Genomic DNA, 7,303 nt, shown 5'->3' with positions numbered 1-7,303 from the left:
CTCTCCTTTACTTTATCTGGGTCTCGATCTCGTCGAGCCATAGTTGACCAGAGCCAATAGACCTTGGGCTACTCTCTAGCGTACGTGGTTATGGGATTGGTGATTACTGTGATTTGTGCGGTCTTGACGCAACACATAAATCTTGGGTTTTGTGTCTCGGTGCTTTCATTCCTTGTATGTGATCGGAAGTTTGTTCCTTGGAGCGTTGTTCAATCAGTGTTTGGATGATGGATTCAGCATTGTCTAGAGTCTGTTCTGCTCTTGCTCGCCCTGTGGAGTTGATCTAATTCTGCTGATTTTGGGTAAGTTCTTGAGCACTAACTATCTTCTTGGGAATGAAGCTTGAATCTTGGTCGTCATATCCTGGCTATCCTTTCACGCTTTTGGTTGTATTGTGTGGCTTTGTTCATGTGTTGTTGTTCTTTATGTCTTGCGTTCATGTGTTGTTGTTTCTACACATGTTTCAACTCTTGTACTTGGTCATGTTTGTTTTCTAATGAATATTAAAAAAATAATAAAATATACATATATATTAGGACAATTATCTCAAATAGAATTTTTTAAGTTTTCGTCACAAAAATAAACCTCAAAAACTAAAATGACCAAAATAGCATTTTTTATTTTGAAAATTTTAATTTAAAAAAAAAAATTGAAATCCTATCCCCCAAACTCCACTCCTCAACTCTAAACCCTAAATCATAAACTCTAAATCCTAAACCCTAAACCCTAAACCCCACCCCTTAACTCTAAACCCTAATGTCTAGATTAATTTTCTAGATTAATTAACCCTATGAATATAAGTGTATATTTACTTCTTTTGATAAAACATTTAAGTCTATTTGGGTCATTTTTATTTTTAAAGTCCATATTTATGACAAAAATCTTTTTAGGTCTATCATAGGAAATTTCTCTGTATATTAAGACTAAGTAAAATTTCAAACATCAAGATCCTTTGTCACATAAATTCTGAAAACAATAATTCAAAATTCAAAACCATATATATAATCCTTACATTAACAAAGAAAAAATAATATATATCATAGTTTTCATCAGAAGCACTCAGTACTAAAATCTTCATTATCTTTAGGAAGTTCCATTAGCTTGGCAACATCTGCTTCTACCTCTAACTTCTTCATCGGTGGATACGACGAGGTCTCGATCATCATCTTCATCATCACAGTCTTTTGCATCACAAAACGTGAAGCAAACGTAAACTCTTCCTTACTGGAACCATTAAAGTTATACATCCACACCTTATAAACGCAAAAATCAGCGTTTGGAAACGGGTTTGCATCCTCCCACAATCTCTCATTAGAGCATTCACCTTCTTCTCTAGGAGCATTGTTGTTCTTAAACAAAAATATGATAAAATCAGTGAGAGAAGTGATCACAAATTTTATTCAATTAATGAGAATATAGCCATGACATGAATATATACCTTGAACAAAATCTCAGGCTATATCATTGTGTAAGGCGGGAAAAGGGCCTTTTTTGGACCCCAACAATTTGCGTCGTGCCTTTTTAGACCCAAACAAAACATAAGTGCGAAATCATTCCTGAACTGAGATTTTTTTACAAAAATTCAACCCAAACTTGACTCCGTAACATGAAATCCTACCTTGGCCGTTAAACCATGCTTAGTCGGATAAGGAAAAAGTGCTGATTTCAACCTGGACAATTTTGTCGTGCCTTTTCAGACCTGGAAATGAGCGAGTGTGATTTCATACCCAAACTAAACAATAATATGAATTTCATACCCGAACTTTAAAATTAACATAAAAACTACTTTGACTAATGTTTGGTTAGTCAACCTTTAACTAAACTAATTAAAAAACACTCACTATGACTCAAACCCACACCTAGAGAAGCCCTAAACTGAGCATTAAACCACTGGACTAAGACAAATTTTGTAAAATCTACATATATACTAAATTATATAGGTACCAAAACAAGTAAAGAAATCACTAGCTTCTTCTCCATGTGGCTATATCTCTCTGTCAGTTGCTAATTTCAGAAGTTTCAGTCTTTAGGAAGTTCTATTTTTGATAGTAATGAACATTTTAAAATCACATAAGAATGTAACGTTGGGAGCCAAAAAGATTAGCTCCGGCTATAACAGGTAGACAAGAGAGGAGATTAGTTTCTTTGTCTAAAATGGATTAGCATGAACAGAGGCATTATCAAGCCCAAGAAATCGAATCCATTTGATCAGGGATTGATCCGCGACGAATCTGTGAGCAAACCTAGTATCGAGAAGAAGTAAAACAATGGTGTAACATGTAAGTAGATATAAATTAGTATATATGTAAATATGACAAAAGTTACTGACCTGATGGTAAAGTGTTCGTTTAATTCACTTGTCTGTGTCTGGCGTGGGTTCGGCCCTCCAAGTGACAAAATTTTACTATTTTAGCTAAAACGACGTCGTTTAAACTCTCTCTCGACATGTCATCTCTGCCTAGACACTGACACGCTCAAAAATAATGGTGGACTAACCAAACGTTAGTCAGAGTAGTTTTTTTATGAAATTCAAACTCACTACATGAATTCATTAAATTAGCTACGGGTTGGCAAAGGCATTTTCGTAGCCAAATTTTTTTACCTACAGATATAGTGACAAAACACATAATTTTAACTTTGTAGCTAAATATGTGGCTAACTGTACCAATCCGTAGCTATATACCTATAGACAGATTCCATTGGTGGTCTATAGCTAAATAGCTACACATTGGCCAGAGATAAGTGGTTGCTATAATTGTTCTATTTAGCAACGGCTAGCATCAATTTTATTTATTTATATAGCTACGACTTAGCTAAAGAAACATAGTACTAAACTCCATAGCTATTTAGCAATAGAGCACTCTGCAGCTATGCCGTTGCTATTAAGCAACAAAACACTTTGTAGCCATGCAGTCGCCAATAGCTACAACTAGTTTTCTCGCAAAATTTGTCGCTACCAAGCTATAGAATGGCGACAGATCAGGTTTAGCATCGACGTTGACGCCACGATTCCATTCCGTACCAATCTGTTGCCTTTTGCATTGTAGCTACAAATTTTTCTATTTAGCTACGAAAAATCGGTAGCTATATGATTGATTTCTTATAGTGACTATCGTTCAGTTTGGGTATGAAATTCAAATTATTATTCAGTTTGTGTATGAAATCGAACTTACTCATTTTTCAGGTCTAAAAAGACACGACCGAAATTGTACAGGTTGAAATCGGCACTTTTCCTTTATCCGACTAAGCATGGTTTAACGGTTGACTAACGATAAGTTAGTCAAGGTAGGATTTCATTTAACGGAGTCAAGTTTGGGTCGAAATTTTTTAAAAAATTTCAGTTCTGGTATAACTTTGCACTTATGTTTTGTTTGAGTCTAAAAAGGCACGACGCAAATCGTTGGGGTATAAAAAGACCATTTTCCCTGTGTAAGGCCATGTCCAACGGGAGTATTCAACTAGAATATCTTGAACTAAAAAAAAAAATGGAAAAACAGGTGAAATAATATGAAGAAGTTCTCTGCACCGGACCTTTTTGAGTTTTACATGTGTCAGTTCTGAGTTGGTTTTAGTATTTAAAACAAATTAAAACAGAAAATTTTCATTAAAATACTTTTATTTTTATTTTCTTAGAAACTTGGGTGGTTTCTCCCCGTTACTGTTTTTTTTTTTGAAAAAAAAACATTCAATTAAAAAACATAAACATACAATGGTTTTGCAACCATAAAGTTTTAGAAAATATAATGAGACAAGCTTAATATCTAGCCAACCAATAGCTTTGAAAAAGAGAAACTTATACTACATAAGCTTAATGAAACAAGATAAAAAGGAGCAAACACTAGGGAGTATGATATCCACGGCCTCAACGACTTCGTTTACCTTTCCCTGGTATTGTTGCCCTAAGTAGTCCACATAAGCAAACGTTCTTTTAATATCTCCACTTCTGTAGGACTAGTCATGTCTACAATCACCGATAAAGTTCCATGCGGCCATGCTTTGTCGTCATACCATGAAAGTCACTCACCAGGAGCTCATGCCAAATGTTTCTTGTCTCCTATGATTCATATACATCATACATGTCAAAAATATATATACATATATATATATATAACCACATATGGTTGTAATTTGTTTTTTTTATTGATTGTTTTTTAGGTTATAGTTTCCAAACCCACTTTAAATTTGAGTAATAGAATATCTTTTTAATAAAAAAAGTATTAAGTGTGTACCTGAACAAGTTCTGATACATTATAGCTGATGTGAGGACGATAAACACACCTAGAAACCCAATGGTTTCTGTTAAACTGGATGTTCGGAGCAGTGAGGATGAAGTTATTCTTGCTCTCACATTTGATATCCCTGATGTCTAGAACATCTTGACTGGGTGCATTCACTTCGAACCTCTCAACATAGTAAGGGAAAGTCACTTGCAAGAACTTTAAATTTTTGTTCTCGATCTTCAACCCACCATGTCCGGTTAAGAAAGCGATTTGCAACACAATCACCTCGAGGGAGGAGCAAGCTTCCAAAACGCTGCAAATGGCACTAACCCGAATGAGGACCATGTTTAAAAGCTTGAGGGTCTTGAGATTCCCACAATTATTGAAGGAACGTGTACTTAGTAGACTGTATCCACTAATTTATTTTTTCGCAGATTGTGAAGGATGCTTACTTTGATCGGATATGATGCCTTCTTCACTTGTTTTCTGTTAATCAGGTTTTATCTTTTACTTTTTTATAAAGAGTCTCTTTTATAAACCTCTTTTTAATTTTCTGTTTTTTTTTCATTCCGCCAAACATGGTTTTTATAATCTTTTTTTTTGTCAAATACTTGTTTTAAAAAGATAGAAACCAAAAAGTTTTTTTTCTTTCTTAAGACTTATAACTTTTTCAAAGTTTTTAGGAAAATGTTTATATAACTAGTCTGATCATGGAAACCTAATTGTAAATTTGCGCTAACAAATAAAATGTAATATCATGTCACTAGATGGTTAGAGATAAACAAAATGCTCAAAAAAAAAAGATCGTTAGAGACATTATGTTTTGTTTGCTTTAACACTTATTATCACTAAGTTTTTCCTAATCATTCTAGCAATTATAAAAATAAAGTCCATTTTTCTGATATTTTTGGCAAAGAAAAAAAACAGAAAAACGTTTTTATCAAAACATCTAATTTTTCCAAAGTTTTTAGGAAAAAAATTATATAAACCTAATTGTAAATTTGTGCTAACCGATAAAATGTAATATCCTGTCATTTAGAAGATCTCAACATGTCTTAATTATTCTATTTTTTTTTCCGCAGATTATGGAGGATGCTTACTTTGATAGGATATGATGCCTTCTTCACTTGTTTTCTGTTAATCAGGTTTTATCTTTTACTTTTTTTATAAAGAGTCTCTTTTATAAACCTTTTTTGTTATAAATCATATTGTGGATGTCCATAATCGGTCTGGTTCATAACCGACCCAATGCTAGAGAAAGAGAGAGATAATCGTCATCTTTCCTTTTCGTTATTAGATTATGATTTGTACTCTTTCCATATTTGTATTTTCTTTCTTTAATCTTTCCATTATTCTATGACGGTGTAATTTTCTATATATAAATGGCTCCTTATCAGCACGATAGAATCTAAATCCCTAAGCTAAAACAAACCGCCTAAAACCCTAACCTAATCGGCGAACATCCTTACCGGCGAACCATCCTAATCCCGATCACGAAACCTTACATCCCGATCCTTGTTTGCAATCTGTTCCGGATCAGCTTCAGCTCAAGGCGTTCCTGATCCTAGCTCAGACGATCTCGGCTTGTTCAACCTCAGCTCGCAAACAAGACGATCTCAGACAGCTCGCGACCCGATCAGCACGTTGGACAGCTCGCGTTCCCAATCTCAGCAATCAGACAGCTCGCGACAACATCAGCACGCGTTCCGATCAGTTCCAGCTCGCGGTTCATCTCTTTGGTGGTCCATTCAACCCTACTTGAGGTTAAGGTAATTTGAAACCTTAAAGAGAACCCATAATCGAATTTGATTGTTTGATAAGAATCGAAACCATAAAAACTACAAACCCTAATAGTATGATATAATGTTGAAATCAAAACCATAGGGTAATAGATCAAAACCCCAATGAGTAAATCGAAGCTCATAATCCTAAGTTTGATACCCCAAACCCTAATCGAGATTCATTGTTTGATCAATTAAAATCGAAACTTTAATGGTTTTGAATCTCAAAACCCCAATGATCTAAGATCAAAATCGAAACCCTAATATCCATGATCCTAGCCACATACATGCCTATTGCATGAATGCATGAAATCAATTTTATTTAAAACCCTAATACTAAAACACATACGATTTTATAAAGTTCAAAATCAAATGGATTGATTGAATGAATTAAAATCGAAACCCTAATCTAATGCTTTGAATCGAAATTGATTGTTTGAATGATTGTATGTTTGGATATAGTATGCTAGCCTTGATTAATTAAAACCGTATTGAATTTGATCACATAGAAATCGATTGCTAGGATTGATAATCTCATTCTTGAATTTGGTTGTTTGAATTGATAAAACCGATTGAATGATTTTCAAATTGAAGTCGTATTGATTGTTTGATCGAAACCCTAATGTCTTGAAATTAAAATTGAATACTATCTTGTTTGATTGATTAAAACCGAATGCTTTGAAATAGAAATCGCTTGCTAGGTTAAATGATTTATGCATTCTCGTCATGATAATGATCCGGCTAGTATTGATAGTTTTTATACATTCTCAAATGAACCCTAATTGTTGCATTGCTCGACTGTTTGATTGCAATTACACATTGGACTCTTAGAAAACCATTTGCTAAGATTGAAAGCGAATAACCATTGTATTGATTGCATTGAAACCGTTTGCTAAGATTGTAGCCGTGCGGCTTGTTTGCATCATGCATGCATAATAGTACGAACTGATTGCATATAGAATCTGAATGCTAAGATTGAACATGTATGCATCATATACGAATGACCTATTTGCATAATACCTAGAATCCAGATTACTTGAGCATATTGATTGCATTCGCTTGAACACTTTTAAATCTAAATTATTAAACATATGATTTCAGATGTCGAAAATCAACAACTTGGATTTTGCTGCCCTATTTCTCTCTGGAGATAATTACTTGCAATGGGCACTTGATGCTAAGATCATCTTAAAATCCAAGGGACTCGGTGAATGTATCACCGAGGGCAATAATGCAATTGAGAAAGATAGATAGAGTGCAATATTAATTATACTCCATCATCTTATTGAGAGTCTCAAAGAT

The 7,303-nt window shown here is 34.1% G+C and overlaps 1 pseudogene; it reads right to left on the bottom strand.

Moving 5' to 3' along the window:
• Nucleotides 1-1,049: 1,049 nt before the first annotated feature.
• The window catches only part of LOC106338508, a 12,144-nt pseudogene continuing 5,890 nt past the window's right edge, over nt 1,050-7,303 (bottom strand).

Source organism: Brassica oleracea, chromosome C4 (assembly GCF_000695525.1).
Source record: "Brassica oleracea var. oleracea cultivar TO1000 chromosome C4, BOL, whole genome shotgun sequence".
Classification (NCBI taxonomy): Eukaryota; Viridiplantae; Streptophyta; class Magnoliopsida; order Brassicales; family Brassicaceae; genus Brassica; species Brassica oleracea.
This window is presented reverse-complemented; position numbering and strand designations above follow the sequence as displayed.